The sequence below is a fragment of the Lissotriton vulgaris genome, chromosome 1_1 (assembly GCF_964263255.1).
Source record: "Lissotriton vulgaris chromosome 1_1, aLisVul1.2, whole genome shotgun sequence".
Classification (NCBI taxonomy): domain Eukaryota; kingdom Metazoa; phylum Chordata; class Amphibia; order Caudata; family Salamandridae; genus Lissotriton; species Lissotriton vulgaris.
In genome coordinates, this window is record NC_141685.1 from 857207009 (window position 1) to 857224043 (window position 17035).

A 17035-nucleotide genomic window follows, 5' to 3' on the forward strand; every position below is an offset into this window, starting at 1 on the left:
TGCAAAACACAGAGATTGTCTACTCCTCAAAATTGCATTAAATAAACCTAAATTACCCGCTAACCACACATAACACAAGTCAATTCCCATATTTAAAAAAAACAAGTACAAAGTCAAAAAATGTAATAAAATTCAATATCTAAGTAAAAAACAAACAACAGAATATATCAACGCCATCAATACCAAAATGTAACGGACTAAGCAACTTGTATTACCTGCCCACAGGTAATCAACTTTCAGCATTTATTTGCTACTATTTATACTTCCGCATATTGCATCCTGTCTCATTATTTCAAAAAACCCTGCATGAAAATTTCTTGATTTATATGTAGGGATTTATTCTGACTCCAACCTTTCTATTTAAATAATACACTCCCGCCTTTGACTGTCTTAGTACTACCACGTTTTCTCAACTCTATCATGTCTGCCACCTTACTTTCTACTTTACTTCAGTAAAAAAATCATACTTCCTCCTTTCAAATCATAAACTCTGTTTTTAGCAGCCATTCCTGCAATACCTATTCTTTTCTATACTATCTGATCATCATACCCCCATTAATCACAGTTCCCACATCTGTGTAATCTCTCACTATTTCACAATATTTACCCTCCTACACCATAATTACTTCTCATTTTTCCACTTGCATGAACTCAATCTGATAATTACGCCTAACTCCTATTACCTTAATCCACCTATAGGAACTGAAGGAAATAACATGCTTCACGTTCTCTAGAGCACAAGACTATCCCAATAGCCAACATGTGTACAACAATAATTAAGAACCACTGGACTACCTACTAACTCTGGGTTACGGAGTAGCAGGCTACCTGTCATAAAGTGCTTCCAAGCCTTGTCAGAGGTAGTAAGTGCTTTATAAAAGCAATTACAATAAAATACAATACAATTGTGTTGCCAGTTCATTGGCACAGCAGCTGGCACTGTATAGGCTGCAGAGGTGTGAATGGGCCTGTTCACAGACAGCAATGTGACTGCTTATTGGAATGCATTTCAGCTGAGTTACAGCAGGAGCCGTTATAAAGGTAATGGATTATAGAAAATAAAATCCACTACTAGTCTTTTCAGCATAGATTACCAATGCATTGTACATTTTGCTTTTATAGCACTCTCTAGTAAAAGTGACAGTTTAGAGTTTTATTACAATTAATACAGCCAGAAGAAATCCTGCAACAAGGCCTGTCTGGAACAGCATGTAGTTGCAGGTCATGTTTTTTAAATGAGTGGGATAATCTATCCTTTCTTTTTACTGTCTGTACTATGTGAAACTATGCAGGGGTCCTGCACACATACATTACCAGAGTGACAGATACAATCTATTTTAAAATGAGAATGGCCAATTTTTTTAAGCAGACCAAATGAGGCTGGCCTGTTCAGCAGGTTACCGCCACTGCAGAGGTCAAAGTACCAGATACCTAGAGCCAAAATTATGTGTGTGTGGAGGGCCTGGATGTCCTTAAAAATATTTATGTACATTGGGAGCAAACCCCACGGTGAGACACTAGACTAATTTTTCCAAAACTCATAAACTTTTGCCAGTTTGGGCATGAAGGAAAGCATTTTATAAAACCAACTGCTGAAAATGTGGTCAAAATTGTATCACAAAGCTCCTGTAGAAAAGGGTCTTTTGTCAAGAGTTATTCAGATCAGGCAATTTCCATATCTGCTGAAAATGCATAGTGAAACCCTACAGTGAAATTCTTGAGCACTTCATTCCTACAGATTCCATGAAACAGGCTACGATCACTGTCATTTAAAAAACTGAAAAGATTGTTCTTGTTACTGGACAGTCGACTTGAACAATCTGATGAAAACCTTCACTGACAGGGTACAGTATGACGTGGGTTGTGCTAATGGAGAATTTTGGGCTCCTCAGCCTGAAGCACATAAACTAATTTGACATTGTTCTCTTGAATTACCTCCAACCATCTCTTTCTTGCTATGTGAAATCTCTGGGTTTCTACATTGACTACACCATATCTCTTTCAATTCATTTCAGTAAACTACCACAAACATTCCTCCACTTGTTGAAGAAAATTGGACCATTCTTGACAGACAAATCTCTAAAAATTGCTGTCCATGCTCCGGATATTGCTCAATTAGATTTTTGCCCATCCAACCCAGAAGCAAGTATTAAGAATCCCTAGCACACGTTAAAGTAAATTACGCATAGAAATGACAGCAGTAGCATTAGTAAGTCAATGCACATAAAATCACCACTCACAGTCGCCACTTTATTCTTTTATTGGTCTTCAGTAGTCACTTCAGATCAGAAAGCCATCAGCCAACACATGTTTCATTGCTTCTTGTTAAGTATGTACATGCGACTTTTTCGAGGCTAATGGAAACATAGAACACAATCACTATTGCTGATATGAGTACACCTGTAAACCTTCTAAACAATTCTACACTTAGGTCTTCACCGTGAAACCTCCATACGTTTGAAGATCTAACCAAAGATATATCATGGTCCAGTATTTAGCATCATGATATGAATTGTATCACATCCACACCCGTGAATAGATAACAAAAAAGGTCTAGTGCACATATGATACCAACCTTCAATAACCCAAAACTATATGTACAGTGGTTACCAAAATCTAACGTGGAGTAGTAGTAACCTGTTACTTGCACTATCGAGTAGGTGTGTCCACTCCTCTCAGAAGCAACAACCAAAAAAACAAGCATTTGCACTGCAATAGGTCTCGTCTTTACGTGAGTTTGATCTATTGCCATTGTAAACGACAATGCGTTTTATATATGCTTCAAAAACCAAAACATAAATAAAAGGCATTGTCATTTACAATGCCCATAGCTCAAACTCGCGTAAATGCGAGACCTGTTGCATTGCAACTGCTTGTTATATTATGCAACAGCTAAGCTGCAGCACACAATACAATTAGTTTGATCAAGGAAGCACCTGTTAGCTGTAACACGTATAACTACACACAAAGGCAGACTAATACCTCGGGCTGGGAGTGCTAAGTAACCTTCCATATTTGCCTGGCAGATTGTGGGTGGTGGTACAGGCAGGTATTAGTGTGTTAAAGAGATCAGTTTGCAAAGTTCCGTTTTGGGCCATTCATCCATTCCAAACAATGCGGAAATGTATTACCTACTTGACATTACAGGCAGTAGGTAGATTGCCACATAGTAGGGAATCTATTTATGTAAACTAACTTTATTTCGGTTAGCTTAATTCAATTTTTACCATATGCCAAAAATTGCACATAGAGTCAAAAGTATCTTAAGTTCCCAGAAGCCCCCAGAACATACCATTATGAACAAACTTTTGAAATGGGGGAGAGGAGGGTTAACCAAGAAGCTGGTATGGATATATCCAGATACATTAGCAACATTCCTTTAGTATTGGCATGATCTGGGCAAACTTTTTATACACAACGAAAATCTGTCATCTCCTTTGCAAATGGAGATTGCCAGATGTTAGAAAGGAAATAAATCGACATGGTCAGAAAGTGTATGCCTTTCCTCTCAAAAATCATCTGTTGAGATCTTGTTCCAAAACACATAACAAGTAAAGGAAATATACGCAAGAAGCTCAACGAAGAAAGTTGACAACATTGCAATTGACACACGAATGAGTAGGATGTATCTTGATTGTAAAGCATATATGAATATATTTGTGTCTGTCGCAGTTACATAGAAAATGCATGGTCTCTGTTCATAAGATGGATTCTGTAACTCATTCCTAAAGACGGATAAGTGGACAGATTCCAGAAGAAAACGTGTTGCTTTAAGGTACCGTCAGAAGTATGTGTCCAGATACAGTCAAATAAGAAAAAGTTCAGCACATTTGCCTCCACTACGTCAAAACGGGTCAAGACAACAGTCGCGCAAAAAGTATGCATAATATCAAGAGCTGAAAAAATTTGGCATTACCATAGTCTAATCTACTCATGAAAAAGACTTGCAAAAGAGTCTTATGCCATGCCACAGGAATCCACTGAATTATCTTGCGGAAGTTCCATTAGAGGCCAAAGCAACTCCCACAGAAAGCAATCACCTTGTCCTCCATAGAAAGAGAGTAATTGATCAGAAAACCCAGATTCTTAATGACTCTTTTGGGGCTGGGGCGGGACGAACGAGTGTTGGCCACCAAGAATCATTTCAGACACTGAGCGCCTTTACGAAGAGCAAGATCTCTGTTTTCTCTTTGCTGAGTTACAAACAATGAGACTGCATCCAAATTGCCACCACCTTAAGATAATTCACTAAGTTTCCTCTTTCCTCTGTATTCCTGTAATCGATGGAAATGATGAGCTGTGTATCGTCAGCATAGGTAATGATCTCAAATGCCCAACCTCTAACAATACCCGCCAGAGGTGACATACAAACATTTAACAAAGTAGGGCTTAGGGACAAACACTGAGGAACACCACAGTTTTCAACCCTTGGCTTGGTCTTAAGACAGTGGCTGTACAGACTTAGACCTATTGCTCAAAAGAGAGCAACACAATTGCAAGTTGGTTGAATAAAAGCTTATGTCATGCAGCCTGTGTAGCAATAGATTATGGGAAACAGAGTAGAATGCAGCAGACCCAGGATCCAGTCAGACTCATTTGTAAAACCTTTAGCTCAACTCTAGCTTCTAGCAGTAAGGCATAAACAAAGGGACTAGGGTAAACCATTTAGAAGTAACAAACCACAAAATAAGGACGGCAGGCTTCACAAAAGAAAGCTGACCCCAATTCATAAACATAGATTATATTTTTATGAATTTTTAGACGCCAAGATGAACAATATCCACCAGCGGGTCCCGGAAATATGGGTTTTTAGAGAAAACCTAAATCTCAGTTTTTAAGTCAATAGTCCAAAGTTGCGTTGGGACTGTAAAGTTTGAAAAGTTTGCAAGAGTTGTGTTTGGCTTCTCCAGCCAGAGTTGGGCAACCAATTGCAACAGGGAGATGGTCAAGGGGGGCAATAACGAAAGTTTGGCAGGTTACCTTGTCACCAAAGCAGTCTCAAGTCCAGTTCAACACTTTACATCAAGACTGCCATGGGCATCAAAGGAGTGGTCCTGTTGCTGGAAATGCAGGATGCTGAAGGATACTCTGGGTGCTGTGTGGTCAAGTGGGGTGTCCTTAAAGTTGTTTCTCGGTCCACTGGTTAATTTTGGCAACAGGGTTAGTGTCTCATAAAGTTGTCTTTGAGGCAGTGTTATGGCCAGCTGCAGCTGGGTTACAGAACTCCTTAAATAGTGGGTTCAGCGGTTTCCTTTGGTGAAGGTTGATGTCTGTCTTTGGGCACCAATCTGGACTCAGATGACAATCCCGGGTCCAGCAGACTCGTCGAGGATTGGTCTCTTGGGTTGCTCGTCAGCTGTCAGCTTTGATTCGAAGAACGTGACTATTGACTTACTGGAATATGCTAATTTAGCTTTGATGGCACTGGTGCTGGTTCCAGGGGGTCAGCTGACTGAACCTGGGAGTCACTTCTTTGGTCTGGGGCTCAGGATTGACTTTTCCATGAGCCAGAAGCCACAGGCCCAGGTCTCTCTTTGCTATCTCAAGGTGTGGCAGCTGCAGTCCAGTAGTCGGTCCAGGGGTCAGCAGGGCAGTTCTTCTTTGGTCCATTCTCCAATGCCATTGTTATTTGAGGTTCAGGGTGCCAGGAGTGCCATATTTATACCACAAAAGTGTCCTGAGGGATGATGCCGTCACTAGCTAATGGCCTACCAGGATCCCTTCCGTGATGACTTCCGGCTATGTGTGGCATCTAGCAATCCCAGGGTGCACTATTCTGCTCTCTCCCAAGTTATCTTAAACCTTCCTTTGTTGTTAGGAGCTTGGTAGCCCACCCTAGAGGTGTGGCTACTTGTGGCTACACACCCACTTGAAAACCGGTTCGGCAACCTGTGTCCCCTCTCTACTCCTGCTGCCAGCCTATCTACCTGAACAAGGAGAAAGAAGCTTGTTTGGTGGTCAGCAACTGTGGGAGGCCACTGGACAAACTGGGTGACGGAGTGGCAACTTTTTAAAACTTGCCTCTCCTTAAAAGCGACCTTAAATTGAACTTGGGCATAAAGTCAGGTTTAATGCCACAGTCAATTTGACACCTTGAAGTACCCATTTTAGTAGTTCCATTTAGAAGTTAGGAGGACTAAGAGGTCAGACAGTAACTCTGTATGAGCCAATGGGGCTAATAACCTTTTCACAGCACACACAGAACAGTGACATATTAAAGTATATGTCCTGCTTCGTAACATACTGCTCCCTGCCTCGATAGGCCTTCCCTAGAGGGGACATATATATTGTTAAGGGTAGTGGGAGCTTTGGCATTTGTTTTATTGGCAAAATCGAACTAGCAGTTTTAAAACTGCTCTTCCAGGCTGCAGCGTCAGACCAGGAGCCATGTTGTACTTTGTCACTCACAGGATGGAACAATCAGTGCTGCAGCCCTGGGTGGACATTCTAACTTACTTGCCCTGGTTACCCTTGGTACCATATACTAGGGACTTATAAGTAAGTCAGCTATGCCAACTGGGGGTAGCCAATTCAACATACATTTTGTGTTGGGTTAGAACACTGGCAATGAGGACTGGTTAGCAGGTCTCACTGCACTCCGAGTCTAAAAACCAGCAGTTCATATCCAGATGAGGCCAAAAGGTGGGGACCTGCAAAAAGCCTGTTTCCTCACACTTTGCCAAATAATCTAAGAGAGCGATGGAACGATTTTTTTGAAAATCTGTTTATTAGCATAGTAGGTAAAGCAGTCACAGAAATTTCCAGTCCCGGAGGGAAACAGAGTAATACTTACATAAGGTTGCTTAGAACATATAATTGCATAGTTGTCTCAATTTTTCATTTTGTTGGTGACAGTATCCGTCACAGTTTATACAAACCCCTGTCAAAACTATCCCTCCCTCCGCCCTAAACAAACCCATCCGACACTCTCACAAAAACATATAATTGAGCAATCATTAGACTGGGGCACATAGAGAATCACAACATATGGCTCCATTCGACTGTACACATAGGTGGGACGAGACCAATACAGCGAGTGTAAATTGGGGGACTACTCGCACCTCTCCCTAGCGCACCACGGTTAGTGACAGTGCATGTTGGTCCGGCCAAGGACACATTTATCGTGCATTCGAAGAGGCACTTGCACCCTCATCTTCTCCGTCTCTCCCAGTTTCAAACATACCTAATATGGTATACCAGTCCAGTGAAATTGGCGTTTTCCTCAGACCCCTGTATTCCTCCCTCTGTAGTGCAACTCCCTCTGCCTTACCCCATCGCACCACTTCCGCCCTCCACAACTCCGGGTCGGGAGGTCTGGCTGACTTCCACCTCATCGTGATGGCACGCTTCGCCAGAAACAGGGCCAGGTCCGCGAAACGTGTCGCCACGGTTCTAGTGCGCTGTGAGGGCCCCAACCCCAGTAACGTGTCTTCCAGTGTTGGAGATCGGGTCAAAGCACCTACTTCCTGGAGCGATTCATGGACCGTGGTCCAGTAGTATCCTAGTTTGGGGCATTGCCAAAGCATGTGTATTAGTGTTGCGTTCTCGGTGTCACATCGGGGGCAATTACTCTTCGCATCAGGAAACATCATGTGTATGCGGCGTGGGGTCAGGTAGGCTCTGTGTAGAAGCATCGACTGAATAAACTTGAACTTGGGGTTCCTAGCTACTTTTTTGGGAAACTGAAGGATACGTTCCCACTCCTTATCCCTCAGGGGCCTACCAATGTCCACTTCCCATGCTGCCCGGAGTGGTGACAGATCGAAAGCCCTCCCCTTCTTAATGCTAGCAGTGAGCCACCTTGTAAGGTGGGCGCCCGTGCCCATCAGGTAGTGCATGGTGATGAGAGGGTTTGTAGCTGGTTCTATGCCCCTAGGGGACCACTTATGTGTGATATAGTGGCGAAGGCCAGAGTGTAGCAGGAAGGTGCCTCCAGGGACTCCGTGGGTAGTTCTAAAGTCTGCAAAGGACAGTAGGTGCTCTTCCGCGAACAGGTCACCCACGTGCGACACTCCGGCATCATGCCATTGTTCCAGCGAGTCCGCCGACAGAGTCCCCGTGGCCAGTGGGATACCCAAGAGCGGGATCGCGGGGGCATAGGACGACCCAGGGGACGTGTACTTTAACGCCTTCCGCCAGTAAGTTATCGCCAGTTTGAGGAGAGGCGGGACATCCCTCGGTATAACCGAGTTGGGCAAGAGTAACGTGTGTATTCTCCCCAATGCATGATCCCTATCCGTCATGTTAATCTCCTGAAGATTGCGACCCGCCACCCAGAAGGCCAGCCATTGCAGTTGACACGCATAGTTGTAGGCCCTAAAATCAGGCAAACCCATGCCACCGGCTTCAGAGGGGAGCTGCAGCTTGGACAGACCTATACGCCTGCGGCCGTGCCCCCACACAAGTTCGGTGAGTAGAGTGTCTAGGGTCTTAAAGGTTGCTGCCGGGATCAGGTGTGGCAAGTTAGTGAAGTGGTAGAGAAGGCGGGGGAGCATCACCATCTTGGATATCGCCACTCTGCCGGGTATAGAGAGTGGTAGTGTGAGCCAAAATTGTATCTGCGACTTCAGTGCTCTGATGGCCCTCCCAAAGTTACCGTCGATCATCTGGTCTGCTTCCCTATAAATCTGCATCCCCAGATATCTGAAGGTGGTTTCAGCTATCTGGAACTCATGGGGGGCGAAGGGTAGTGGAGTAGTCAGACCAGTCGCTGCAAATGTGAAGCCATATGATTTGGATTCGCTTATGGTCAGGCCTGAGATCGACCTAAAGACCTCAAATACCTGGTCACTCCTCAAGTCCCGGAAATATAAGATAATATCATCCGCATAAGCGGACACTATATGTGCCGTCCCATGTCGCAGAATGCCAAACCGGGGGGCCATGTGGCGGAGTTTACAGAGCATCGGCTCAAGGGCAAGGACAAATAGGAGAGGGGAAAGTGGGCAGCCCTGCCTGGTGCCCCGGGCGATAGCTATGGGAACTGATATATGAACTGAGGTGCGCACTCTAGCTGTGGGAGCTGTATACAGCAATCTGACCCAGGCGAGGAATTCGGGGGGTATCCCAAATTTCGACAGCGTGTCGAACATGTAATCCCATCTGAGGGAATCAAATGCTTGTTTCAAGTCCAGGGAGATGCAGCCTTCGGAGCTCGTGCCCTCACGGTCACCGAGCATGAGCTGGGCTAGTCGCCTGAGGTTCATGGCTGTATTGCGGCCCGGGACAAAACCACATTGGTCCGAGTGGACCAGCTGAGGTACATATTGCACGAGCCTTGTTGCCAGCACCTTGCTCAATATCTTGGAGTCAGTATTGAGAAGGGACAGGGGTCTATAGTCAGCCATCTGAAGCCCTTCTTTATTAGGCTTCAAAAGGGACGTGATTAACGCCTGCATAGGCGATTGCGGTAGGGTGGCTGTCCGCAGTGCTTCCAAGTAAATAGCGTGTAACCGTGGGGCTAGTAGGTCTATGTATGTTGCATAAAAGTCGGCTGGTAGGCCATCTGTCCCAGGGGTCTTACCCTTAGGAAGGGCGCGTATTGCCTGTCTGATTTCAGCTATGGTAATGGTGCGCTGAAGGTCTTTGACCTGCCCGTCTGTAAGTCGAGGCAGGGCCAAGTCCCTCGTAACGGCCTCGAATGCAACCTCGGGAAGGGGCTGTGGGGGACTGTACAGCGTTGTGTAGTATTCCCTGAACGCAGTGTTGATCCCGACCTGGGTGGTGACTGGATTTCCTGCTTGGTCCAAGATTCTCAGAATGGGGTGGCTCAGTGGGGAGTCCCGTAATATGCGGGCTAGGAGGGGGCCAGCTCTATCCGCTTGTGCATGCTGCCTGTTCGTATATTCCCTACAGTCTAGGAGCCTCAGGTCTTCCAGTAGCTCTGCGTGTCGAATGTGAGCCTCCTGTAGTGGTGTGAAGGGTGCATGTGTGCCGGCAGCCTCATTCTCTAGGGAAGCTAGGGAGCCCTCCACCTCCTTTAGTTGATTAATTATCTCCCTTTTCCTGCTCATTCCAGCGGCCATGGCTGCCCCCCTAAGACAGACCTTAAATGCGTCCCACTCCACTTGACGGGTGCTGGCCGTGTTCATGTTCGTGGAGAAATATGTTACTATAGTGTCGGACAGGGAGGCCCGGAATACTGAGTCTTCAAGGAGATCTGGGGACAGTCTCCAAGTGGGGATGGGGGCTAGTCGCCTGCCCCACTGCCATGTGAGTTCTACAGAGCTGTGATCGGACAGAGTTTTCCCCATGTGTTGGGCCTGAACAATTGTATCTGCCACGGATCGGGAACAGAAAATGTGGTCAATTCTAGTATGAAGCTGGTGTGGTGGGGAGAAAAGGGTATATTCCCTCTCTTGTGAGTGTGTACTGCGCCATGCATCAGTCAGGTCCCAGCCCTCAGCCCATCGATTAAGAGCATCCGCTTGTTTCCTACTCTCAGTCGCCTGTAAAGGGGGATGTGACCTATCCAGCGTAACATCAAGCACAGCATTAAAATCACCCCCAATAAACCATCGATGATCAGCCCATTCCGTCAGCACCCCGTTCACCGTTAACAAGAACTCCGATTGATTAGAGTTCGGCGAGTAAACACACCCAAATACAACAGCATCCCCGTCTAACAGCCCCCGCACAAATACATATCGGCCCTCTTTATCGATTCTATGCTCTAACATCTGAAAGGGGACAGAGCCACGGAACCAAATCGCTGCCCCCCTTGAAAACGCAGAATAGGAGGTGGCAAATAATTGTCCCCTCCATTTCTTGCGCAGCTTCACAGCTTCAGAGGCGTTCAAATGTGTCTCTTGCAGGCATGCAATCTGGGTTCCCCTGCGGTTAAGCTGGGCCAAAATTCTATGGCGTTTCTGGACTGCTCCCATGCCACGCACATTCCAGGTGCACAGTTGGTAATTATTAAGTGGCCCCATATCCATCCATGTGGTGCGACCCAGTGAAACGCCCTAGGCCCCATGTCAGTTCTGCGTTGAGATAAGGTGAGTGTGTCGTGAAAACAAATAACCCCTTAACAAAAAGGTCCCCAAGCCAACGTGCCCGGGATCCAAACTGTGGTGCCCAACGTGGGCACAAGTCATTGGAGTCCGTGTGCATACCGGGGGGTGACAGGCCTCTGTCGACTGTCATTGAACGGTCTGCATGGGCTCGGTAGTCCTCAACAAAGTGGGTTCCCCCTGCAACCCACCACATGCGAAAGGAGGGGGAGGGGGGGGGGGGAAGTTCAAGTATACATTACCACCTGGAGGGGATCATATTTTCAGCAAATCAGAACTCCTCCGCCATTTGGGCTGTAATTTTCGGGAACAGCGGCAAGCTGTCCATTGAGCCAGACACCTCTGTATGTGTGTCAGTGGTGGCGGAGTGCCTTTCGTTAAGTGCTTGGCCGTCGTGTGCTGCTGGTGCCTCCTCCGTGAGCCGCTGCCGGTGAGATGATGATGGGTGGCTCGCCATCCGAGCATCAGGAGGATGCGTCTTCACAGAGGGTCCATGGGAAGAGTGGAGTCCCGGGTCGGGAATGTTGCGCCGTCTGTCCGGTGTATCTCCGCTTTCGTTGCGGCCGCCTTCCTGGTGCTCCCCGAATGGGTCCTGTGTGGTCGGCGGTGTCAGAGTGACCTCCATCCATTCCTCCGCCTCGTCTGGTGAGTCGAAGAAGTGGGATTTGTTGTCGTGCAGGATTTTGAGCCGAGCAGGGAACAGCAGCGCATACTTCATGTTACTGTCTCTTAACCTGCGTTTGACACCCATGAATGTGGATCTGGCGCGCTGTACAGTGGGCGTGAAATCAGGATAGACTGAAATGTTTTTATCTTCAAATCGTATCGGTGCTTTCTGCCTGGCCGCCCGCAACACAGTGTCCCGGTCTCTGAAATGAAGGAGGCGCGCGATTAGGGGACGAGGGGGCGCCCCTGGTTTGGGGGGCCGAGGAGGCATCCGATGTGCCCTCTCCACGCTGTACAGGGCAGTGAGATCTTCTTGGCCCACCAGTTTCCGTAGCCAGTCCTCCACGAATTGGGTGGGGTCCCTCCCCTCACTTCTCTCCGGAATACCTAAGATGCGGACGTTGTTTCGGCGCGCACGTCCTTCTGCCTCATCCACCCTATCCCAGAGATGTTTAAGCTATTTCTCGACTCCCTCTAGCCTCGTGGAATGCTCCGTCTGCTGTGGCACTAGGTCATTCAGTGCTATCTTCTGCTCCGCCACTCGTTCCGCCAATTTGTTATGGTCCGCCCTTAGTAGTGACAGGCCAGTCGCCATATTGTCTATACGCGATTCCAGGGCTTCACGAGTCGCTCGTATCTCATTAAGGATAAGGTCCAACTTTGCGTCCTGGGACCTTTTCCCAGTCGGCGGAATGATGTCCATGTTGGAGGAGGCCAGAGGGTCCTCGGAGCCCGTGGACTGCAGGTCCGTTGCAGCGCCCTGTCCATGAGTCTTGCCCCTTTGCTTGCCCATGGCTCTTGTTAGCAGGGTGACGCCGGAAAGGGCACAGCAGATCGCCGCCGCCCGCTCCCGTGTCCACTCCGGGCGTTGGGCCGCGTCCGCCGTAGGTTCAGGGAGCGGCGGTCAAGGGTGGGAGTAGCACAGGCCCAGGGCTGGCAGGGAGCGCGTAGAATCCCTGTTCTTGGCGTCAGTGTCAGTATAGGCGGCTTCCTCAGGGAGGCCCCGTGTGCAGAATCGACTTTAGCTCCCCAGAAAACAGATGAAGGAAGTAAGGCGGCCTGCTGCAAGTGTCCAGTGAATTGGCCTTACGCAGGTGCACTCAAGTAGCCTGGGCCAGTGCGTGGTGGTAGGCCCACAGCGCACGTCTCTCACCCCCTTTGCCGCAGTCCGGGGCCGGCCGCCCTGATATCCAGGGTCTGCAGTCCACCGCCCTCCGCCACCCCTGCCTCCAGAAGCCAATGAAGAGGGACCGGGGGCCCCGGGTATCGGTAGTCTAGGCGCGAAACCCTGGCAGGAGCACGATGGGCGACTGTGCAGGAGTCATGTGGCCAGGCTTCAATGCGCGTGTCGTTCTCCTGCACAGTGGGCCGATGTCAGCAATCCGGGCTCTTGGGGTACGTTTTCCACTGCGGGGTGTCCTGTCTCAGAGATGCGGCACCTCGATTTTGGGTCCCACCTCTCATGCAAGGCGCCACAGTCCCAGTCCTTGGGGGCAACGCACTGCCCGGATGTGCCTGCAAAATGGCGCCGGCGAGAGAGATTGCGCCTCAGATCCGACGTGCTCAAGGGGGTCCGGGTGGAGTCGGGCTCCCTGTGACGATGGCTGGTGAGTGGTAGCGCCCCACCCGCTGTCCAGGACAGCGCTGCTGAGGGCAGGCGCCGCAGTGCGGATGGTGAGCAGGTAAGCCGATCCGGGAAGGTTCCCGTGTGACTCACGGGCCCCACAGCAGGGCGGCAGGGCAGGGCGCAGTGTTAGGAGGCAGGCAGTAGGGCCACGGGCATGCGAGGGTGTCCTTATGCGTCCCGTGACCTCCGCTAGTGACCACAACCACTTCCGTCCGGGGCCCCGATCGGACCGCGAAGAAGGTGTAGGGCCAGTCGGGCAGGCCACCTACTTTAGTCCGGGGCTTCGCGTCGTCCAGTAGGCCGCTGCAGGTTCCAATGTCGCAGCGTTCTCGTGCTGCGGGTCGGGTGGACTGACACCGCTCCGCTGCTTTCAGCACCCCCCCGGGGGTCTCCGGTAGTGAAATCAGGTGGGTTGCAATCCGGGGCTGCAGGATAAGATGCGAGTGTTTCAGGCTACGGACGGAGCTCAAGGACTACACGTCCACCATCGTCGGCTCCAGGCCACGCCCCCGAGAGAGATGGAACGATAACAAGAGAAATTGAAAGTGTCTGCATCTGCTTTCTTCAGCAGTGGAAGAATTACAGCAGGCTTCCAGGTCTCTGGATAATCCTCTTCCTTCAGTGATTCATCCACAAGTACTCTTAGATGAGGACTGGCAGTAAGGGCAAGACAGGATCTAATGGAGAGCCCTTCTTCACCTTTAACATAGTGTCTTCCACCATCGAGTTGGTTAATTCAGAGAACGGGCCCCAGTTGGTTAAAGAAGAAGGATGAGGGCTAATGTCGTTATACAGATTCCACCCAATAAATTGCTGGGTTGCAAAGCCTGAATAAATGGTCTCCATTTTGTCACTGAAAACGAGGCCAAATCTCACAAAATGAAACTGGGTCTCTGGCTGTCTGGTTCACCACCACTTGGGTGAGTCAACTCCTGAACATTTATAAGCAATTCTTTAGAAGATCTACTGTTTTCCTTAATACTCCTGACAAAATACTGTCTCAGCCTGTTTAAGCTGCTTATTTTAAATTTGGAGGGCTTCCTTGAAAATGACCCAGTCCAATCAATCAATCAATCAATGAACTTGTAAAGCGCACTACTTACCCGTGAGGGTCTCAAGGGGCTGAGGGGAGGGGCTGCTGCCACTGCTTGAAGAGCCAGGTCTTGAGGAGCTTTCTGAAGGTGAGCAGGTCTTGGGTCTACCGCAGATGGGTGGGGGGGGGGGTGTTTCAGGTCTTGGCGGCAAAGAAGGAGAAGGATCTGCCGCCGGAGGTTGTTCGTTGGATGTGGGGGACGGCAGTGAGGGTGAGGATGGCGGAGCGGAGCTGGCGGGCGGGGTGTAGAAGTTGAGTCTGTTGTTCAGGTAGGCTGGTCCGGTGTTGTGGAGTGCTTTGTGTGCGTGGGTGAGGAGTTTGAAGGTGATCCTCTTGTTGACGGGGAGCCAGTGCAGGTCTCTTAGGTGGGAGGTGATGTAGCTGCGGCGGGGGACATTGGGGTTCAGTCGGGCGGAGGCGTTTTGGATACGTTGTAGTTGTCGCAGGTGTTTGGACAGGATTCCTGCGTAGAGTGCATTGCCGTAGTCCAGCCTGCTGCTGACGAGGGCTTGGGTCACCGTTCTTCTGGTTTCGGTCGGGATCCACTTGTAGATCCTGCGAAGCATGCGGAGGGTGTTGTAGCAGGAGCAAGAAATGGCGTTGACCTGCTTCGACATGGAGAGGGAGGAGTCGAGGATGAATCCTAGGTTGCGTGTGTGGTCTGTGGGTGTTGGAGCTGTTCCCAGTGTGGTCGGCCACCAGGAGTCGTCCCAGGCGGAGGGGGTGGGGCCGAGGATGAGGACTTCCGTTTTGTCAGTGTTCTGCTTCCGGCGGCTGCTCCTCATCCACTCTGCGACGGCCTTAATTCCCTCGTGAAGGTTGGTTTTGGCGGTGTGTGGGTCCTTGGTGAGGGAGAGGATGGGCTGTGTGTTGTTGGCGTAGGAGATGATGTTCAAGTTGTGCTGGCGGGCCACTTGTATGAGGGGGGCCATGTAGACGTTGAACAGGGTCCGACTGAGGGATGAGCCCTAGGGTACGCTGCAGATGATGTCAGTGGCTTTGGATCGGAAGGGTGGGACGCGGACTCTCTGGGTTCTGCTGGAGAGGAAGGACGTGGTCCAGTCCAGGGCCTTCTTCTGGATTCCGGCTTCTTGGAGGCGTGTTCTTGGTGTGCGGTGGCAGACCGTGTCGAAGGCGGCTGACAGGTCCAGGAGGATGACAGCTGAAGTTTCGCCGTTGTCTAGTTGGCGCCTGGAGCTTTAGTGTACTGCCGGCGGACCTCTAATGATTTGCACTTCTTTTTTCTCTTTCTTAACTCTGTTGTGTACCACTTTGCCAATATCGATCAACTAGAGGAATTTGTCTCCTTCAGAGGGGCGCAGACATCGATGGCCTTGGCCAAATTACCCACAAATTAATATACTGGTGTGTCCACCGAGATAATCTCTGAGACCTCAGGATGGTTGAAATTACAACTAAAATGTGTGTTGTTAACTCTCCTCGCTGATCTCCACATTCCTGGATCCGGCCTACAACTGGACGGGAGACCACTCAGCAATGAAATACAGAATGTAATCATGGAGTGGTCCGACTAGGTGATAGGGTCTTCTGACTGCATTTTCACTGTGTTTGTTATTAATTAGTAATTCAAGCTTGTGGCCTGCAGTACGAGTGGGACGTTTTATATTTCCAGTGAGTAGTAAAATCTGCATCTCATTCTCCAAATTTCCACAAAAAAAATCGAGCTTAACATCATAGTGAGGATTAAAGTCTCCAATAAGAAGAAAGTGGGCAAACTTTAGTATGGTTGGTGATATTGTCACAGAAAACTTTGCTGCCAGCAGGGGGGGGGGGGGAGTCAATTAATGCTGCTCCTAATATGGATGCAGCATTGAATGATAGTGGGAAATCATAACTTGGCAAAATTCCATCAAGGAGTCATTCAGCTTAATACCCTCAAACACATCCCTATAAATGATGGCCACTCCCCCACCTTTCCTTCCAATGGAGTTACGCTTTAACATACTGTAGCAGGCCGGTACCGCCATAGCTAGATCCAGGGGGGTGAAACTATTAAGCCATGTTTCTGTGATGAATGCTAAATCAAGCCTCACACTACAAATAGTATCCCACATCTCCATACAAAGTTTTGGAATTGATCTAGAGTTAAAATAAAAACAGTTAATTGAGAGGTCCTCCCCCCCTAAGCTCCATTAAAGGTTCAGAGTTCTCCTTCCCAAAGGGGCACCCTTCAGCATGTCCTCTCACAAATGAGCTTTATCTCTGGGACCCTTTCAAGGGCTCCCTAGGCCCTTCATGGTTTGTACAGAACCACCTGCAACTGTCACAAGAGAAAGGGCAGAATATCGTACCAGGAGCACGATAACAGTTCTTTTTGTTTTGAGCATTTAGGGTTATAGTGAGCAGGGCCTTCTGCGAACACATAATAAAAGTATCTCTACCGGATTCAAATCTGGCTGGGGTCCTGGCTACAGGCGACATCCTAGTGCAGACAGGTGCAGATGTTCTTGTTTTGGCATGCTAGCAGTGTGGACGCACTGCACCCGCGTTTAACTCTATAAAGCCTGCCCCCCCACTAGACCGCTGGCTCTCCTCCCCGTCTGAACCCATCCCTAGAATGGCGAAGAAAACAAAACAAACCTAACAGGGACCTCTGTGGTATAAGGCACCACTGGC

General features: G+C 48.8%; 1 protein-coding gene across 2 annotated transcripts in view; it reads left to right on the forward strand.

Annotated features, from left to right (window-relative positions):
- LOC147748027 (cytochrome P450 2D15-like) overlaps positions 1 to 17035 on the forward strand; it is a 513923-nt gene that overhangs the window by 463879 nt on the left and 33009 nt on the right. The window lies entirely within an intron of this gene.